The 22,071-nt window shown below is 47.0% G+C and overlaps 1 protein-coding gene across 1 annotated transcript in view; it reads right to left on the bottom strand.

Annotated features, from left to right (window-relative positions):
- Nucleotides 1–22,071, bottom strand: part of DLL3 (delta like canonical Notch ligand 3) — a 160,726-nt gene that overhangs the window by 102,330 nt on the left and 36,325 nt on the right. The gene's annotated exons all lie outside the window — the stretch shown is intronic.

The following is a 22,071-nucleotide window of genomic DNA, read 5'->3' as shown; positions in this document are numbered from 1 at the left end:
GTTTGGGCACTTGGTCTCTAAAAGGTTTGCCACCACTGCCTTAGGTGCACAGATTGTGACCATCAGGCAAATTGGCACAAGACTGGGTCACAGTGCTACTACAATACAGCTAGTGCCACTCATCCAATGACATGTCTCTTTAAAATTTCATAAAAAGCCCTTAAGTTTAAAAGGGTGAGTCTAAAGTAGAGCCTAGAAAAGCATCTCTGCACAAGGGCATTGACAGTGAGAGATTCGGGGTCAGCTCTGCATCTCATGGACCAGTTTGATTCCTTTCGGCAGCTCAGAGATGAGCATGTGCTGGAGAAGAGCAGTCTTCTAAGCTGGTGCAGAGCCCTGGATACTCACCACTGGCACTCCATACAGTTAGAGAGAGGTGGGCAGGACTTCTCAGCCTTTTCAATTGTCTTTTCCATTTGTGTTTTGCTCTTGTGGGCCCTGTCTTATGCCAAGGCAACAGGCAATCCCAAACACCAGCATCAGCACTGACTGGCAATAGCTCCCTTAACTTTTTCAAAAGGAATTACTTCCGGGGGGAGGAGGTAAAAATCCTTCTCAGATGACTGCTCTACCTCTGAGGCCTCCTCACTCTCACCATCCCTGATGTGCTGGGGGAAGATGCTCCTTGAAATTATATTCAGCAGCAATGGGAGAAGCATTCTGCACATGACCAGGGGCACTCTGATCACCACCACGTTAAAAGGCAGAGTACTGGTATTTAACACACCAAGGGCAAGTCTTGGAGACCATTATCTCAAGGCACATCACACTGTGCAAACCAAAGGCTTTATAAATATAACCTGTTTCTGACTACATGTAACCACCCTAGTCCACTCCAGTCTAGAAGATCTTCACTTTAAAATGGTTTGAACACAGGAAGAGTGTCAAACAGAGCTACAAGACAGCCATGAGGATAATACAGAATCAGTTTCCTCCCATAAAATTAACTGGGGTCATGGAAGGTCTTGAGACCTGTTTTAAACATCACCTTGCCAACAAAGGTCCGTATAGTTCAAGCTATGGTTTTCCCAGTCGTGATGTATGGAAGTGAGAGCTGGACCATAAAGAAGGCTGATCGCCAGAGAATGGATGCTTCTGAATTCTGGTGCTGGAGGAGACTCTTGAGAGTCCCATGGACTGCAAGAAGATCCAACCTCTCCGTTCTGAAGGAAATCAGCCCTGAGTGCTCACTGGAAGGACAGATCCTGAAGCTGAGGCTCCAAGACTTTGGCCACCTCAGGAGAAGAGAAGACTCCCTGGAAAAGACCCTGATGCTGGGAAGATGGAGGGCGCAAGAAGAAGGGGATGACAGAGGACAAGATGGTTGGACAGTGTTCTCAAAGCTACTAGCATGAGTTTGACTAAACTGTGGGAGGCAGTGGAAGACAGGAGGGCCTGGCGTGCTCTGGTCCAGGGGGTCACGAAGAGGCGGACACGACTAAACAACAACAACAAAAATGGTAGAATGGTCTCCAGAGAGCCTGACTGTCCTGCTGTCTATTATCTAAGACAAATTATTTTCACCAATACTGAGACTGAACAAATTGAGAAAGTTGAAGCTTCTCTGATCAGAGAGCTACTTTGCAAAATGGAATTTTAAATCAGGTTGTATTTTGAACTATTGTGCTACTCAATGTAACACATTAGCACATATTCACATGGAGACAAGCATGAAATGGGAGAAACACAATTAGGTGAGTGGTAAGTAGAGAGATCATCCAAAAATCTTGCATTACTAACACTGAGAAGCTAGCACATGTTAAAGTACCTTCCAATCCATTTCTTTATATTATATTGAAACATACACCATACTAATTATGCATAGCCTAAAAGTCAACGACTGGTAGGCTTTTGAGCCAAACCTGACATCTCTCACTTGCTACACCTTTCTCCCTCCATGCTACCGGAAAGGCTCAAGGGGATAGCAAGAGACCGAGAAAAGAGGAGGGAGCCTCTATTTCTCACCACTGCATTTCCATTTCATCTTTGCATTTGTCTCCCTGAGCTGTCGTCTTTGGAAAGCCAATAGGAATGGAGTTGAAAGTACCAGAAAGAGAAGCAAACCTCCTTTGCTTGCGCCCCTGCTCCCTCAGACAACGCTTTCAGCAAATCTGTCCCCACTAACTGGCCACCTGGGAAGGGAACATGGCCAACTGACTTCTTCTCTAGGTAGTCTACTGTCAACAAAATATATTGCTCAGCATGGATAGAAAAGGACTGAAGTTACAAGCACAGTTATTAGCCCTAATATGAGTGAAGTAAGTCTTTCATGAACAGGATCATCAGGTTGCTAGAATAAAGTTTTGGGTTTTAAAAAGTAGAATTGGCTACATGCAGCAATACTGGGGACCATTATTGACATCTGAAAGCACAGGGCGCATCTTCACCTTCTGGTACATACTGCCAGGGACAAGAGATGCGTCTCTGGGGAAGACTAAGCTGGATCCTTTGAGTATTGGAGACAACCATGAAGGTATTAAACAAGCAAAGTAAACCTTCAACCCTCCAGACTCAGCACTTTGGGTCTACAGTCATTGCAACCAACCACATGATTGATAGGAGGTCAAGGCCACCCGGGTCCAAGAGTTTTCTGGGGGGGGGGGGAGGCAGGAAATGATGTGCCCTGGACAATCAGAAGAGAGCGACTGGATTTGGAAGTTTTAAGGATGCAAATGTAATTATATGCGTACTTAATTGGGGCACATCTCATGGAATTTAGTTGGACTTTCTTCTAAGCAAACATGCATAGCTTCATAAATGTCCTGCCTCACAGAAGGTAGGTGAGCAGCAGGCCCTATTATGTTTACGCCTCTTGTAACATGCACACTTAATACTTATGTTTGTTTTTTCAATGCTGACATTCTAGGTAAGTGCCCAGTCCCTCCAGAATCAGAACTGTAGAGTTGGACGGTACCAGTCATCTAGTGCAGTTCCCTGCAATGGAGGAATCACAGCTAAAGCATCCATGACAGGTGACCATCCAACCTCTGCTTTTAAACTTTCAAGGAAAGAGAGTCCACCACCTTCCGAAGGAGGTCATTCCATTGTCCATCAGCTCTTACTGTCAGAAAGTCCTTCCTGACGTTTAGTTGGAATCTTCTTTCTTGTAACTTGAAGCCATTGGCTCAGGTCCTACCCTTCAGAGCAGGAGAAAACAAGCTTGCTTCATCTTCCACATGACAGCCCTTAAGATATTTAGAGGTGGCTGTCATATCTCCTCTTTTCCAAGATAAACACACCCAACTCCCTCAACCTTTCTTCATAAGGCTTGGCTTCCAGACCCTTGATCATCTTGCTCGCCCTGCTCTGCACACGTTCCAGCTTGTCAATCTTTCTTAAATTGTGGCACCCAGAACTGGACACAGTACTCCAGGTGTGGTCTGACCAAGGCAAAATAGAGCAGTACTATTACTTCCCTTGATTGGGACACTATACTTCTGTTGATGCAACCTAGAATAGCATTCACGTTTTTTGCTGCTGCATCACACTCTTGACTCATGTTAAGCTTGTGGTCTGCTAGGACCCCTAGATCAGCTTTTCTCAACCTGTGGGTCTCCAGATGTTGTTGAACTACAACTCCCATCACCCCTAGCTAGCAAGGCCAGAGGCTCAGGGATGATGGGAGTTGGTCCAACAACATCTGGGGGCCCACAGGTTGAGAACCACTGCCCCAGATCCTTTTCACATGTATTACTGGCAAGCCAGGTGTCTCCCATCTTATATTTGTGCAGCTGGGTCTTCCTGCCTAGCTTTATAACCTTCCTTTAGTCCCTATTGAAATTCATTTTGTTAGTCTGGACCCAGTTTTCCAATTTGTTAAGGTCATATTGAATCCCGATTCTGTCTTCCGTTGCATTGGTTACCCTTCCCAGTATGGTGCCGTCTGCAAATTTGACGAGCATCCCCTCAATTCCTTTGTCCAAGTCGTTTATAAAGACATTGAACGGGCCTGGAACATAACACAGCACCCTACTTTTCACTTTCCCCCCTGGATGATAAGGAACCATTAGTAAGCACTCTTTAGGTTCGGTCAACCAGCTACAAACCCACCTAACAGCTACCTCACATTTGGGCTGTCCATCTCACATTATATCAGCTTCTCTGCAAGACTATCATAGGGGACATTGCCAAAAGCCTTACCTATACTGGGATCATTCTGGCCATGCCTTCAGTCTTTGCCTCTTACCTTATTCCACTGCTTGTGGTGTTCAAAACTGTTCCAGCAGTACAGTGGTGCCCCGCAAGACGAATGCCTCACAAGACGAAAAACTCGCTAGACGAAAGGGTTTTCCGTTTTTTGAGTCGTTCCGCAAGACGAATTTCCCTATGGGCTTGCTTCGCAAGACGAAACGTCTTGCGAGTTCTTGCGAGTTTGTTTCCTTTTTCTTAAAGCCGCTAAGCCGTTAATAGCTGCTAAGCCGCTAATAGCCGTGCTTCGCAAGACGAAAAAACCACAAGACGAAGAGACTCGTGGAACGGATTAATTTCGTCTTGCGAGGCACCACTGTACTTAGCCAAACCTATTTCAGCAGTGCTTATTCAGTCATCAGTTGTCTTTTGCCATTCCTTCATGACTGTAAGAAAATTTTCTTGAAGCTGATAAAACTAAGTCTCCAGTTTCTTCTTCTGCATTCATGATCTTCTGCATACTTCAACTGACAATATTTTTATCCATCCTCAAAAAGGTAAAGGACCCATGACCATTAGGTCCAGTCGTGGCCGACTCTGGGGTTGCAGCGCTCATCTCACTTTATTGGCTGAGGGAGCCGGTGTACAGCTTCCGGGTCATGTGGCCAGCAGGACTAAGCCACATCTGGTGAACCAGAGCAGCGCACGGAAACGGCATTTACCTTCCCGCCGGAGCGGTACCTATTTATCTACTTGCACTTTGACGTGCTTTTGAACTGCTAGGTTGGCAGGAGCTGGGACTGAGCAACAGGAGCTCACCCCGTCGCGTGGTTTAACCCACAGAGCCACCCGTGTCCCTATCCGTCCTCATAGTCAGTCACTTAAGCAGAGTATATTTAATTCCTCTTGACCTCCAACTCCTCAGATTGCTAAAACTTGCTGCTTGTATCTTCACAATCTAAACCCCAGCCCTTTCTCTGTGGACATCACTCTTATTTTGATCATGGCTATTTTTCATCTGGACTCTCTGACCTCTGCCCTATCTCTCATTCTAGTCTTTATTCTTCCAGTTGGTTTGCTCATTCTACCTGTCCTTTCAACCATCTCTTTCCTTTCTTCATCCCATCTCTATCTTCACCAGCTTCTTTATCCTATTTGCACTAACCCAGCTGTTGCTTTTATGTCTTTAACATTCTTGTACTCTATGAATTCCATCTTCCCTCCATCCTGCTGCTTTCAATCTTTTTGTTATCTGTTCTTCTCTGTAGAATATCCATTTTATATTCTGGTGCTTTACTCATGGGATTTGTGACACTTCTTTAGCACCTTCAGACTTACCTTTTATGTAACACTTGGACTTTTTCTTTGTCATCTCTCCTAGTTTTGTGCCCATTTTTATTTCCCCTCGCTCTACCTCCAGATTCTCCTTTTGTGCACCAGCTGGGTTGAGTTTAACTATAGAAACCAAGTGCAAGTTTGTATATAAAGCATCTAAATATGCCTTCATGGATCACTGCCTTGCCGTGGCGAAGGGGCTTGAATAATTCAGAGAAGCTATGAACTATGCAGAGCAGGGCACCCAAGATGGACAGGTCATAGTGGAGAGTTTTGACCAAACGTGATCCACCTGGAGGAGGAACCGGCAAGCCACTCCAGTATCCCTGCCAAGAAAACTCCATGGACAAAGACAACAGGTTGGGAGAAAAGCAATGACAAACCTAGACAGCATCTTAAAAAGCAGAGACATCACCTTGCCAACAAAGGTCCGTATAGTTCAAGCTATGGTTTTCCCAGTAGTGATGTATGGAAGTGAGAGCTGGACCATCAAGAAGGCTGATCGCCGAAGAATGGATGCTTTTGAATTCTGGTGCTGGAGGAGACTCTGGAGAGTCCCATGGACTGCAAGAAGATCAAACCTCTCCGTTCTGAAGGAAATCAGCCCTGAGTGCTCACTGGAAGGACAGATCCTGAAGCTGAGGCTCCAGTACTTTGGCCACCTCACGAGAAGAGAAGACTCCCTGGAGAAGACACTGATGTTGGGAAAGATGGAGGGCACAAGGAGAAGGGGACGACAGAGGACGAGATGGTTGGACAGTGTTCTTGAAGCTACCAGCATGAGTTTAACCAAACTGCGGGAAGCAGTGGAAGACAGGAGTGCCTGGCGTGCTCTGGTCCACGGGGTCACGAAGAGTCGGACACAACTAAACAACAAATATGCCTTACATGGACAGCTCTGGTCCTTTACATCAGGGGTCAGCAAGGTTTATCTTGCCTGGGCCGGATTGGTCCCACGGAGATCCCTCCGTGGGCCGGGCCGAGCTGGGCTGGGCCACACGTGCCTGCATTTTCGGGCGTGTGCAGGCGCGATTTCTGGCGTCGCAGAAGCGAGTCGCTGTGCAGGTTTAGCGCAGCACGCAAGGGGGCAACTCAGTTTGGGGGCGGCTCATGGGCTGGTCAAATGACTTCTGTGGGCTGCGTCCAGCCCATGGGCCTTAGGTTGGTGACCCCCGCTTTACATGGCGTGGCGTGGGTAGAGAAGCCTTATCCTACATAAGAGGTTTTGCTACATGTTCCTCTAATGAAAGCTTAGCCAGAGCTGTATTTCCCATTGGGCTTAGTGGTGCATTGCGCCAGGGTGCTGGCCTCTCAGGGGTGCTCCAGCGAGTGGGGGAGCTGCGTGGCTTTGCTGTTGGCCTCCCGTTTCCCTGCACACCCGCCAGCTGTGCCCCGTCAACCATATGGGTGGCGGGCGTGCAGCTTGCCTCCCAAGCCTCCGCGGGAGGAGAGCGATCCCCGCAGAGGCTTGGGGAAAGGTCGACAACTCTGGGAAAGGGGGAGGGGGGCGCGGAGGGATCTTTGAACCACGGCACCAGATATGCTTAAGACGCCCCTGAGTTTAGTTAACTGCTCAATTGATTGAAACTTGTTAGGAGCCAATATATATGGCTCCCAGGCAACCTCAGCTTCCTCCATATAATGAAACCTCAACTAGGTGTAATAACAATCTTGGCGCAATAGACTCAGCCACAACAGAGGCTGAAACTCCCTCACTGTGGGAACTTCTAGGTGACCAATGTCACCTGTCTAAATAGACAGCAGAGAGAAGCTTTAGCAGAACTGACACATTGGAAAAGGATGTTTAAATGCCATAATTGGTATACTGGACACAGGAATTCTGATTTCTGCTAGGGCTTATCTGCAGGGTTGCAAAGAAATTGAAGTTAGTGATGGCTTGAAGGTACATCAAGACAGAGATAGGTCTGAGTTCACTAAGCCTCTATCAGATTCAGTAGCCAAACAATTAAATGACATCTATCAATATTGATAGATATTAAATATTGATTTAATTTGATATTGACCACAAAATTAAAAGACGCCTGCTCATTGGGAGAAAGGCGATGACAAACCTAAACAGCATCTTAAAAAGCAGAGACATCACCTTGCCAACAAAGGTCCATATAGTAAAAGCCATGGTTTTCCCAGTAGTGATGTATGGAAGTGAGAGCTGGACCATAAAGAAGGCTGATCGCCAAAGAATGGATGCTTTTGAATTCTGGTGCTGGAGGAGACTCTTGAGAGTCCCATGGACTGCAAGAAGATCAAACGCATCCATCCTTAAGGAAATCAGCCCTGAGAGCTCACTGGAAGGACAGATCGTGAAGCTGAGGCTCCAAGACTTTGGCCACCTCGTGAGAAGAGAAGACTCCCTGGAAAAGACCCTGATGTTGGGAAAGATGGAGGGCCCAAGGAGAAGGGGACGACAGAGGACGAGATGGTGGGACGGTGTTCTCGAAGCTACCAGCATGCGTCTGACCAAACTGCGGGAGGCAGTGGAAGACAGGAGGGCCTGGCGTGCTCTGGTCCAGGGGGTCACGAAGAGTCAGGCATGACTAAACGACTAAACAACAACAACATCAGTATTGGAACTTTAACTCTGCTTTTACACCAATATAAACGCTCAAGAGATAGAGTTGTTTTCCATTATCAATTTAACCCCTTCAGATCCAAGGTGACTGATAATGGATGAGTATGCTGATAACCCACTTGCAACCTTCCAAGGAAATGACATTGGTCTGTCACCTACCCTAATTTGTTCAAGCCTCAATCTTGCAATGGAACTCTGGAGGCTTCAGGTCAGCACTCCACGTTTCCTGCTCTACTGGGCAGACAAGAGGAAAATGAAATGAACAATGAATGAATAAGCATACCTGGAAAAATAGTGCATGGAGAAGAAAGAGGTCGCCATATGTTCTACACATGGTCACCCATAACTGGCCAATGAAGAAACCCAGCAAAATAATGAAAACAGAATCTGAACTGCAAGCAGAAATTCAAGCCATTGTAGGTGCTTCCTTGGATTTAGGAAATGGTTTACATTGTCTTCTTCTTCTTTGGAGATCACTGGTAGCCAACAAAGACTGTCTTCCATAAAAACGGTCCATAAGTGACTGTGGAGGCCAATTCTGGATCCACACGTCCTTCCACAGTGGGGACATTGGTTTCAGGATGGGAGTTGATCACGGTGTGGATTTGACAAGCGTGCCTTACTCTTAGCACATTTCTCCCTTGCGTCCCGAGTTTGAGTGTCATCAAAGCCCATGACACCTTTGGTAAAGGCTGTTCTCCAACTGGAGCACCCGCAGGCCAGTGTTTCCCAGTTGTCGATGTTTATACAACATTTTTAAAGATTTGGCTTGAGAGTCTTTAAACCTCTTTTAAACAAGCACTACGCTTTCCCTTTGTAAGTTCAGAATAGAGTAGTTGCTTTGGAAGACGATCATCAGGCATCCGCACCACACGACCAGTCCAACAAAGTTGATGTTGAAGAATCATTGCTTTGACACTGGTGATCCTTGCTTCTTCCAGTACACTGGTATTAGTTCGCCTGTCTTCCCAAGTGATATGTAAAATTTTTCAGAGACACCATTGATGGTATCGTTCAAGGTTTACAATGTAAATACCTGTCTAATTATAACCAGAGTGGCAGTGTTGAACTAACCTTCCAGGATCCTGATGTATGGGATAATGTCATGGGCTGGCTGGACACAGAGGAATGGTGGGAGGCAACCAGCTGGAGAACCCTCAAGGGATGGAGGCTCAGAGCTCGGAGATTGGTGGCAAGACAGCAATTTGTGGCCAGAGGGAGAAGCCTGGGAGAAGGCGGTGTCAGCAGCTGAAGAGGTAACGGTGTTTTAGCAAGCAGGAAGAGTCTGTGGCAGACAGAATTCCAGAATCAGAAGTAGAAGCAGAAGAGGAGAGAAGCCAAGAGGCAGAGATGAGTCACGCTGGTGAAGAAGCCAGGGTGTCTCTTCTCCCACCCCACCACGCGCTGCAAAAAGCTACGCTCCCCCCTGGTCTCCCAGAACCAGGAGAGATGTGAAGAGGAGCAAAAACAGGCATGGCAGCAGCGTCTCAGACTGCATGGGAAGCACCCAGGACAGGAGGAGACTTAGGCAGCTGTGGGAAGGTGGAGACCTTTCAACTCCGCAACTGCCTCATAGGGGCAAGATTTACCGAGAAGAGTTGCTGTGCTCATGAGGCCCGGCAATGCGGAGCAGACCTTGTTTCTTCTAATAAAATAGTTAACATCACTTACTGTGTGTGATTTAATTGCTGAGCTGGTCTTGACACCCACTCCTGTCACATAAAGGCATGGTTAAACGAGGAAAAAATGTTTATAATATAGAGATGGAACAGTGGGGACTTATGTAGATTAAAGGGCTAAAATTTACATAGAATCATAGAGTGGTATACAAATTTAATATATACATATTTTAAAAAAATTAAAAATGCTTTTATTGAACTGCCCACTGCAGTTTTGGATGGCCACTACAGCAAGGTCCCGTACACAGACAGACATTTTATTTGTGGTCAACCTCAGGTGGGAGGCATCACTCATTGTCTATTAGCCTGTCCCTTATACAGAGATCCAAGAGATCGCTTTCTGAAACCTTTGTTCACATAAGCAAGCAGGTACACCCAGGGAGAAATTCTGTGTGCGTTTGCGCGTGCATACATACGTATCTACGCATGCACACACATATATAAAATAAAAATCAGGAAAAAGGAGTTAGATAAAATCGCTATAAACTGTTGTGGTTAATCTTAAATCAAGACAGATTTCAATTTGCTGGTGTCTCTGGTAACTTCTCTCTCTTACATCATGGATGTTAGCAAACTGGATTTTACAAAGGTAAAATAATATTAGAATTGGAGCTGTCAGATGCACAAGGGAAACTGTTTTAATGCTCTGGAACTTGGAAAGGTCTTTTTTATATTATGGATTTTTATATTATGGATGTATGGTCTGTATTATTTTACTAATACTATCATTTAATACAAGTTTGTCATGGTCTTTGGCTAGAACAATAAACTTATGAACTGAATATAAAGCCTCTAGCTGCTGTAGGCACAAGTAACAGGAATAATTTACTCAAGCACTACTACTCTTGTAATTACTACTTGTAATCTGGTGAACCGGGTTTGCTTCCCCGCTCCTCCGCATGCAGCTGCTGGGTGACCTTGGACTAGGTCACACTTCTCTGAAGTCTCTCAGCCCCACTCACCTCACAGAGTGTTTGTTGTGGGGGAGGAAGGGAAAGGAGATTGTGAGCTGCTTTGAGACTCCTTAAAGGAAGTGAAAGGCGGGATATCAAATCCAAACTCTTCTTCTTCTACTACTCTAAGATGCAGTGAAGATTAAAATTAAGGCACCTGGCTCTTTGTTTTGAATGTTACTGCTTTCTTGGTGTGGAAGAGTGTGGTTATGCCCTTCACAATATGGCACCTATTGTTGATATCTGTCTGTCTCGGGAGACAATGGAGGAAAGCACCTTTGGAGGTTAAACCGTTGGAGAGTTACAGCGTCTGCTGCGGTTGTGGAGACCAATACAGGAGAGACATGTTTTGTTGCAGCTGGGGCAGAGGAAGGCGTGCAGTTGTGCTGTTGCAGAAGCACCATGGCATTTCTTCTTTCTACACTCCTCCCAGCAGTCATTCCTCCTCTGGTACTGCTGTGGAAACATGACCTGTCTGCCTCCAGGCACTGCAAGGGATTCTCACACAGCAGAGTTGATGTTGCCAGCCTTCATATCACATCTGCAGACATTTTTGTAATTCAGTGTCTGAAGTTGACTCCCTATAGAGCACATCCTTAGGGGTCCTGCCATCTTCCATTCTGTGGATAGGACCATGGCGGCATAGACATTGCTGAGACAGGAGTGTGAAGAGGCTGGGAATTAGAGCACATCTTTGTTTGAGACTCTATGATGCCCAATATCTTCCTGATACAGCACATGTGGAAGACACTGAGGCTTCACATCTGGCGGTTCTACATTGCCCATGACTCACTTCCATAAAAGAGTGTGCTCAACACTCAAGGCTAGTAGACCTTCATCTTCGTACTGGACGTTAGTATCGCATTCTCCCATACCCCTTTGGATAGCCAAGCCATTGCCGTAGCTTCCTTGCCAATACACTTGCCCAGCACTGTGTCAATGGGAAGATTGCTGGTTATGGTAGACAAAAATAATCAACTACCTTAAGCATGGGATCACCAATGCTGACGCATGGAGTGCTGGTGATGTCCTGACTGAGGATGTTGTTCTTTATCGGGCTGACGTTAAGGCCGATCTACCTGCAGGTTTGGGCAAAACGGTTGATGAATCGCTGTAGAGTTCCCTCAGAGTGCATTGTCAAGGCTGCATCGTCTGCAAACAATATCTCTTAGATATGGACCCGTCACACTTGAGTTTATTATTTCAGACCCGTCACACTTTCCTCTTGGTGCGGAAAAGTGCGAGGTTGAACAGACCCCAGTTGCTCCTTGAATGAAAGCACACACCATCTTCCATTAAGCTGAAAGCATACGAGAGCACCAGGGAGAAGAATATGTCAAAGAGAACCGCAGCAAAAACACAGTCCGGTCCGGTCCTCTGCTGTCACAGTCCGGTTAAGGGATGATCAAAATCCCGGCTGGGGACGTCGGGACTGGGGGCAAGATGGTGGGGTGGGAGCAGGAACGGGAGTCCAGAAGCCAGGAGTCAGAAAGCCAAGAGTCTGAGGGTCAGGAAGCAAGGAGTCACGAAGTCAGGGGTCCGAGAATCAAGAAGCAAGGAGTCAAGGAGTCAAACGCAGCAAGGCAGGAAACGTGTTGCGGTGGCAAAGAGCCAAAGGGAAAATGCTAACCTTATATCCCTTCCCGGCTCTTGCCACCAGGTGCTGTGAGTTACCAATCGGCCTCACCTGTGTGGCTGCGCCTTCCCTCTTCAGAACAAACTTAGGAAGGCCCCAGTCCTGAAGAGTCCTATTGGTCACAGGGCCTGGCTCCTGCGCGCACACCTGACATGAGCCATCATACTGGATAGTGCCATGCATGTTCTCGTAGTACGACACAATCATCTTGTAAAGCTTAGGTGGGCAAGGCCTTCACCAGGTCTATGAAGGCAACATGCAAGGGGTGTCTCTGCTCTCAGAATTTCTCCAGCAGCTGAAACAACGATAAAGTTATGTTGTCTGTGGACCTCTGAGCTCCAAACTCACACTGTGACTCAGGATAGGTAGACGCTGTCAGCAAGTGACTGCAACCCACAGTACTCAGCAAGAAGATTCCACAATAGTTACAGCCATGGCAGTCACCTTCCTTTGTTCTTGTACAGGGTCACAATGTTGGAGTTGCACATGTCATGTGGCACTGATCCTTGATCTCAATACTGCAAGAGACGGCTGTGGAGATATGTCATGAGGGAGGAACTGAAGCAGGCTTTCAGCATTTCTGTTGAGATTCCCTCCTGTCCTGGGGTTTCAACACATGCCTGAGAGTTGATGGTGTCCTTCAGCTTGTCAAGGGAGGGACATTCAGCTCTCGCAGGACAGGTAGTCTGGATGCTGTCAATTGCTGCGTCAGAGACCATGTTTATCTGTGAGTACTGTTCTTCATGGGACGCGGGTGGCGCCGTGGGTTAAACCACAGAGCCTAGGACTTGCCAATCAGAAGGTCGGCGGTTCGAATCCCCGCGACGGGGTGAGCTCCCATTGCTCAGTCCCTGTTCCTGCCAACATAGCAGTTCGAAAGCACGTCAAAGTGCAAGAAGATAAATAGGTACCGCTCTGGTGGGAAGGTAAACGGCGTTTCCGTGTGCTGCTCTGGTTTGCCAGAAGCGGCTTAGTCATGCCAGCCACATGACCCGGAAGCTGTACGCCGGCTCCCTCGGCCAGTAAAGCGAGATGAGCGCCGCAACCCCAGAGTCGGCCATGACTGGACCTAATGGTCAGGGGTCCCTTTACCTTTACTGTTCTTCATAGTGCTCTGCCCATCACTTCATCTGCGTATGGCAGCCTGTGATGATCTCGCCCGACAAGCTTTTCAGTGGTGCAGTTTTCCTGACAGTTGGTCAAAAGGCTTTCTTTGTGCCTTCATACCTTTTATTTTGAATTCTGGTGCTGGAGGAGACTCTTGAGAGTCCCATGGACTGCAAGAAGATCAAACCTCTCCATTCTGAAGGAAATCAGCCTGGAGTGCTCACTGGAAGGACAGATTGTGAAGCTGAGGCTCCAAGACTTTGGGCACCTTGTGGAGACTCCCTGGAGAAGACCCTGATGTTGGGAAAGATGGAAGGCACAAGGAGAAGGGGACGTCAGAGGACGAGATGGTGGGACAGTGTTCTCGAAGCTACCAGCATGAGTTTGAGCAAACTGCGGGAGGCAATGGAAGACAGGAGTGCCTGGTGTGCTGTGGTCCAGGGGGTCATGAAGAGTCGGACACGACTAAACAACAACCTTTTATAAGTGCTGCCAGTGTCAGCAGCGAGTTGAATGCTCTGGCACAGCTTTAGCAAGTAGTCATTGGCACATTGTCTGGCAATCTGCTGGGCATCACTCCTTGCCTCTCTCGCTGCAGCAAGTGTCTTTTTGCAGGGTGCACGCTTGTAGTTCACAAGAACCTTGTGCTTGGCAGCGATAACAGGCTCCATGTCTTTTATGCCGGCCTCAAACCAATTGAGGATCTGTTGCTCTCTTTTGCCAAAGGAGGACAAACCTGTGTTTTGGTTGCCTCTTTGATGTGGTTCAACGTTATCCCTGAGGCAGTTCAGTGGGACTTGTCTGACGGAATCAGAGAAGCGTTCAAAGTTCAGGTATGACTGTTCTGGCAGTGTTAATTCGAGGCTACACTTTCTGCTTTGTGCTACAGGCTCTCTTTGGCTAGAGATGAATCTTGCTTGCCACCAGGGAGTGATCCATGTCACAGTCAGCACTGTGGCAGTTCCATGTGATGGGAACAGAGTTTAGTGGCGGTCGCCTGGTGACAAGCAAGTCCAGCTGGTGCTAGTGGCCTGACCTTGGATGTTTTCAGGAGTCAGTGTTTTGCCTTGGTAGGGAAGAATGTGTTTGTGATGCAGAGGCTGTGATACAAGCACAGCTCAAGCAGCCTTTCTCTGTTATCATTCATGCTGCCAATATCAAAATGGCCATGCAGTTCTTCCATGTGTGATGATCGTACTCTGCAGTAGTATAGGAAGAAGTATCCCTGCTTGTCACACAGGGGACCAGACTCCATGAGGAGGAATATGTATATTATATGCATATAATAGTTGAACTGGTGCTGGAGGAGACTCTTGAGAGTCCCATGGACTGCAAGAAGATCAAACCTCTCCATTCTGAAGGAAACCAGCCCTGAGTGCTCACTGGAAGGACAGATCCTGAAGCTGAGGCTCCAAGACTTTGGCCACCTCATGAGAAGAGAAGACTCCCTGGAAAAGACCCTGATGTTGGGAAAGATGGAGGGCACAAGGAGAAGGGGATGACAGAGGACGAGATGGTGGGACAGTGTTCTCGAAGCTACAAACGTGAGTCTGACCAAACTGCGGGAGGCAGTGGAAGACAGGAGTGCCTGGCGTGCTCTGGTCCAGGGGGTCATGAAGAGGCAGACACGACTAAACAACTAAACAACAACAACAATTTAAAAAGTGAGAAGTATGGTTGATGTGTGTGTCTGGTTTTTGGAGTAAAAGTGACAGGCTAATGAGGATGCTAAACCCTCCAGAATATGGCTTACCTCCTTAGTTTGTTTCACCAGGCACTTTTCTGTTCAGCTAATCTCCGATGCTGGAAGTGAACTCTGCAAAGAGAACAGTGCTGTGTGTTTGGGGGCAGGGGGAGGCTCTAAGGAGATGTGTTGGGGAAGAGTGGTGTTGCTTCCCCTCATTCATGCACCCATTTACAGACAGGTTCCCTCATGTCCTGGTGGCTTCATATAGGTGAACCAGCTCCAAGGGTTATAGTATCATATTCCAAAAAAATAAAGGAAAACTCTGTCGTTGGAATATACCCCTCCTAGAAAAATGCAATAAGGTTTATTTTCTTCTCTTTGCCCTCCTTCCACTACCAACACCTTCCCCTGAGTGACCAGATATAAAGGAAGACAGCAGGGCTCTTGTAACGTTAATAGCAGTGTAGAAGCAGAAAGTTTTAGAAGATGCGGCTTCTCATGTTCTCCCTATTTCATGCTGCACTTCTTCTAGGATCTAGGAGTCTTGGTCGACCACAAACTTGACATGAGCCAACAGTGTGACGCAGCAGCTAAAAAAGCCAATGCAATTCTGGGCTGCATCAAGAGGAGTATAGCATCTAGATCAAGGGAAGTAAGAGTGCCACTGTATTCTGCTCTGGTCAGACCTCACCTGGAGTACTGTGTCCAGTTCTGGGCACCACAGTTCAAGAAGGACACTGACAAACTGGAACGTGTCCAGAGGAGGGCAACCAAAATGGTCAAAGGCCTGGAAACGATGCCTTATGAGGAACGGCTAAGGGAGCTGGGCATGTTTAGCCTGGAGAAGAGGAGGTTAAGGGGTGATATGATAGCCATGTTCAAATATATAAAAGGATGTCACATAGAGGAGGGAGAAAGGTTGTTTTCTGCTGCTCCAGAGAAGCGGACACGGAGCAATGGATCCAAACTACAAGAAAGAAGATTCCACCTCAACATTAGGAAGAACTTCCTGACAGTAAGAGCTGTTTGACAGTGGAATTTGCTGCCAAGGAGTGTGGTGGAGTCTCCTTCTTTGGAGGTCTTTAAGCAGAGGCTTGACAACCATCTGTCAGGAGTGCTCTGATGGTGTTTCCTGCTTGGCAGGGGGTTGGACTCGATGGCCCTTGTGGTCTATTCCAACTCTAGGATTCTGTCAATAACAGACAGGGATACTAGCAGCGACACTGGCATTTTGACAAACTTGCAGGTACTCATTGGATTAGGTACAGCAAAGTGGCTAAAGGACCGAGCTACAAATAAAAGCAACCCCAATTCAAATCTCATCCCTGCTACAGACTCCTTTGGTGGTCTTGCCTCTGCATCCTCAGTTGCCTCAGTTACAATATAGGGATAATAATTACAACCTACTTTACAAGGGTGAGGTGGTGAGGATTACTCAGCTATATTAAATGTTCTGAATATTCCACAGTGCGCTATTTTTGCTTTGAACAACAGACTCCGCTGTGTTCATATTCACAGTCTGCTTTGGTTCCCCTTGGGCACAGAGAACGAGTTACATGGGTAATCATCATCATCATCATCATCATCATCATCATCATCTCCATGGATTGTCCTGAAGGAGATACAGTGGTACCTCGGGTTACGTACTTAATTCGTTCCGGAGGTCCATTCTTAACCTGAAACTGTTCTTAACCTGAAGCACCGCTTTAGCTATTGGGGCCTCCTGCTGCCGCCGCACGATTTCTGTTCTCATCCTGAAGCAAAGTTCTTAACCCGAGGTACTATTTCTGGGTTAGCGGAGTCTGTAACCTGAAGCGTATGCAACCTGAAGCGTGTATAACCAGAGGTACCACTGTATCTGTAAAAAGGTTAACAGTGAAAGTTGCTCAGAACTATTTGGAGAGGTTTGTACAAACTTGATGTCAGAAACAGATAGGTAGCCGTGTTGGTCTGCCATAGTCAAAACAAAAAAATTCCTTCCAGTAGCACCTTAAAGACCAACTAAGTTAGTTCTTGGTATGAGCTTTCGTGTGCATGCACACTTGTGTATCTGAAGAAGTGTGCATGCACACGAAAGCTCATACCAAGAACTAACTTAGTTGGTCTTTAAGGTGCTACTGGAAGGAATTTCTTTGTTTTGATGTCAGAAGTTCAAGTTCAAGACTTTCCAGTAGGTGGCAACCTTTGCTAAAATATCAACACTAAACACATGCTCACAGTAGGAATAGTTGCAGCTCATGCATTTAAAAATCACTGCAATATAACACACAACATGCAACTATCAGGTGGGAAGGCTGACTAGTAAACAATTTTGAGGGCTAATTCCAGGCTGAATCAAGATGTAGGACATGTCAAAATGTTCTGGTGACCCAAGGGTACACATTTGTAAGTGCTTAAGCATTCAAACACACTTTTTACTCTAGAAGTAGTTTGGATTAAAGCATTATCAGGCACATGGGGTCCTTTATAGGAAAAGGACATGGAGTGTGCTGCCCACGAAAGTTCCCCATCTCCCCAGTTTTGCACTTAACATAAAAGAGCTCCCTGAGGGCAGAAAAAGCTAGGAAACCGCTGAGTTAAAGAAATGGGATTGAGTATAAATTTTCCATTTTCAAACATTATCCAACTACAAGAGAAAGTGTGTTTGCAGGGGAGGGGGGAGGGGATGACATGACGACAAACCCTCACATTTAGGATACAAATGCTAATTTTAGCAAGTGATGTAGAATTTCCTTGACAATCCCACCCCTTTATATTTTTCTATTATGACGGGTGGGAAGAAAAAGGAAGAGGTGCAAAAAGTTTCAGTGCAAAGCTAAAGGCATCTTCAGGGCTAAGTGAAAAGTATCAGAGCACATTTGGAAGTGGAATTGATTCATTTCCTCCCCTGCTGCAGTCCAGAGACATACAGTGGTCCCTCGGGTTAAGTATTTAATTCGTTCCGGAGGTCCGTTCTTAACCTGAAACTGCTCTTAACCTGAAGCACCGCTTTAGCTAATGGGGCCTCCTGCTGCCGCCGCGCCGCCGAAGCACGATTTCTGTTCTCATCCTGAAGCAAAGTTCTTAACCTGAAGCACTATTTCTGCGTTAGCAGAGTCTGTAACCTGAAGCGTATGTAACCTGGAGCGTATGTAACCCGAGGTACCACTGTATTCCATTTATGAAGCTGGTGTTTGGTTTTGCAAGGGTGGAAAATTCTCCCCCAGTGGGCTTTGTGTTAAAATCCTGCAGTAGGCACACATTTGTTCATGTGCTGCTGAGCAAGCCACTTTGAATATTCCCTTTTACCTAAAAACCCTCCATAAAACATCTGTGTAACCATTTGCTTCTTACCTGCTACAAAAATTAAGCCTGAGTATATGCAGCTGCGCATGGGACGTGGGTGGCGCTGTGGGTAAAAGCCTCAGTGCCTAGGACTTGCTGATCGAAAGGTCGGCGGTTCGAATCCCCGCGGCGGGGTGCGCTCCCGTCGCTCGGTCCCAGCGCCTGCCAACCTAGCAGTTCGAAAGCACCCCCGGGTGCAAGTAGATAAATAGGGACCGCTTACCAGCGGGAAGGTAAACAGCATTTCCGTGTGCTGCGCTGGCTCACCAGATGCAGCTTTGTCACGCTGGCCACGTGACCCGGAAGTGTCTCCGGACAGCGCTGGCCCCCGGCCTCTTAAGTGAGATGGGCGCACAACCCTAGAGTCGGACACGACTGGCCGTACGGGCAGGGGTACCTTTACCTTTACCTTTTTATATGCAGCTGCATTTGTGCGGCCTTCTCTAGTTACCCTTGCCCCCCCCAATCAAGATTTAAAGCACAATATGCTTGGGGTAGGAGCAACTTGCATCACTCAGGACACCAATGCACATGCATTGTACTATATCAATAAAATAATGCAGACTCTCTTAAGACCACCTGCAGGGATCAAAGCACAGGAGAAATAGAACAAGCAACAAGAAACCTAACATAAGATGCATTCTCCCCACACTGAAAAATAGAAAATAAATAGAAGCCAGGCTGCACATTCCTCCCCAGAAACCTTACCTTTCAGCCAGCTTGTGTTGGATCAGTTTCATTTAAGTGCAACATAAACCATTTCTTTTTCATAATCCTTGGTTTCCTAAACAAAGCTGTCATTGGCACTTCTAAATGCAAGAGCACCTTTGCTAGCTAAAACCTGAACTCATTGCAAGGGTGTCTTGGTCAGGGCACGGCAATGTCAAATCTGCAAGGGAATAAATACTTGCCCCCTGTGTTCCACACTGGATTCCTAGAGGGTTAGGGCTTGGATACCAGCATGCCAGGGTCCAGATCCCCACGTGCTGCCTGCTGTGCAAATTCTATTCAGTTTAATTCAGCGTAGCTTAGAAAGGAGAACTCCCCTAGTGATTTATGTCCCATCTTCATCTCTCAAACTGTTGCCCCAAATCTGCTACATGGGGTGATTGGCTTACGGCCAGACTGTCTGCACAAAACAAATTTGCTCTCCCATTTGGGCTACTGAATTTCACCTTTGAAAGCTGTCATTCATCTCTGGGTTTGTCCTTATGACTTCTAGTATGTATGTATAAGGTAAAGGGACCCCTGACCATTAGGTCCAGTCGTGACCGATTCTGGGGTTGCGGCGCTCATCTCGCTTTACTGGCCGAGGGAGCCGGCGTACAGCTTCCGGGTCATGTGGCCAGCAGGACTAAGCCGCTTCTGGCGAAACAGAGCAGCGCACGGAAACGCCGTTTACCTTCCTGCTGGAGCGGTACCTATTTATCTACTTGCACTTTGACGTGCTTTCAAACTGCTAGGTTGGCAGGAGCAGGGACCGAGCAACAGGAGCTCACCCCGTCGCGGGGATTCGAACTGCCAACCTTCTGATCGGCAAGTCCTAGGCTCTGTGGTTTAACCCACAGCGCCACCTGCGTACACATCATTAATCCACTCTGTCACCATTTCATGCCACCATCATCATAGGTGCACACTGTGTGTGCTAACTCTGAAGTTGACAGGCAAGTTTTCAAATAAAGATAAGGCTCTTCTGATTTGTGAAATGACTAATCCTTGAGGATTTCCCTACAGCACCCTCTTCTTACAAATAACATTCTTGAGTAGAATCTGCAAAGACTGTTCCCATTAGATATACAAGAAAAGAATAAGCCCTCTACCTAGCTACAGGTTCAGAGTAGAGAAGTCATGGCAGTTACACAAATTTACCTTCGCAGTGTAGACATACTCCTACAAGGGATTCCAATGGGGACAAATGTCAGGTTCTGCACTTAGTCAGGAAGAACCAGATGCACAAATATAGGATGGGGGACACCTGGCATGCTAGCAGTACTTGTGGAAAGGATCTAGGGGTCTTGGTGGACCACACGCTTAAGAGGAGACAACATTGTGATGCAGCAGCAAAAAACATGAATGCTATTCTAGGCTGCATCAACAGAAGTATAGCGTCCCGGGAAGTAATAGTACCGCTCTATTCTGCCTTGGTCAGACCACACCTGGAGTACTATGTCCACTTCTGAGTACCACAATTTAAGAAGGATGTTGACAAGCTGGAATGTGGGCGACAAAGACGATCAAGGGTCTGGAAACCAAGCCTTATGAGGAACAGTTGAAGGAGTTGGGTAGGTTTAGCCTGGAAAAGAGGAAACTGGGAGGAGACATGATAGCTACCTTCAAATATCTGAAGCGCTGTCACATGGAGGAGGGAGCATGCTCGTTTTCTCCTGCTCTGTAGGGTAGGACTCGAACCCATGGCTTCAAATTTGCAAGAAAGGAGATTCAGACTAAAAATTCGGAAAAACTTTCTGATAGTAAGAACTGTTCAGGAGTGGAACCGCCTCCCACAAGAGGTGGTGGACTCTCTTTCCTTGGAGGTTTTTGAACAGAGGTTGGATGGCCTTCTGTCATGGATGCTTTAGCTGAGATTCCAGCATTGCAGTGGGTTGGACTAGATGACCCTTGGGTCCCTTCCAACTCTAAGATTCAATGATTCTATGCATAAGTGGTCTTCGGGGTATGCCAGGTTTTACACAACTGAATTGGTATTTGAGTTCAGCACAGGGTACCATTCACACTAACCAAGGGAAACACTGGGCTTTGCTGCGACCATTAGGGAAGAGGGCACATCTGTCTCCAGCAGAGTTCTCTTACACACTTTAGTGCAGAAATGCCTTCCCCCAACCCTCAAAGGAAGTCTGTCATGTAATATGAGATAGAATTCGCATCTGGTTCCTAAGCGTGGTTCAGCATTATACTTGGCAGTGACAACATACAACCTGGGACTTCCATGGAGACTGCCACACCTTCCTGATGGTAGCTTCTACTAGTTCTAAACCACAATTCCAGTGTGTAAAAATACATCAGACATGGTCTCAACGTGCTTTACAACCTCCTTGTATGGTAAAAGGTAAAGGTAAAGGGACCCCTGACCATTAGGTCCAGTCGTGACCGACTCTGGGGTTGCAGCGCTCATCTCACTTTATTGGCCGAGGGAGCCGGTGTACAGCTTCCAGGTCATGTGGCCAGCATGAGTGAGCCGCTCCTGGCGAACCAGAGCAGCGCATGGAAACGCCGTTTACCTTCCCACCGGAGCGGTACCTATTTATCTACTTGCACTTTGATGTGCTTTCGAACTGCGAGGTTGGCAGGAGCAGGGACTGAGCAATGGGAGCTCACCCCATCGCAGGGATTCGAACCGCCGACCTTCTGATCGGCAAGCCCAAGAGGTTCTGTGGTTTAACCCACAGCGCTACCCGCTTCCCCTTGTATGGTAGACCATGTCTAATATGCAGAGACTGAGAAAACAGCAGCTTCCCTAAGTGAGTTCATAGTTGGTGCAAGACTTCAACTTGCTCACAGAGCTCCTATAACTTTTACTATTAGTAACCTACATTATCTCTCTTCAGTGTAGCCCGCACTGCTTTCCAGGATTACTAAATGTGAATTTGGAAACATCCCAGAACACAGAAATT

Source organism: Podarcis muralis, chromosome 7 (genome assembly GCF_964188315.1).
Source record: "Podarcis muralis chromosome 7, rPodMur119.hap1.1, whole genome shotgun sequence".
Lineage (NCBI taxonomy): Eukaryota > Metazoa > Chordata > Lepidosauria > Squamata > Lacertidae > Podarcis > Podarcis muralis.
The sequence above is the reverse complement of the archived record's forward strand: the minus strand, read 5'-3'. Positions and strand labels throughout refer to the sequence as shown.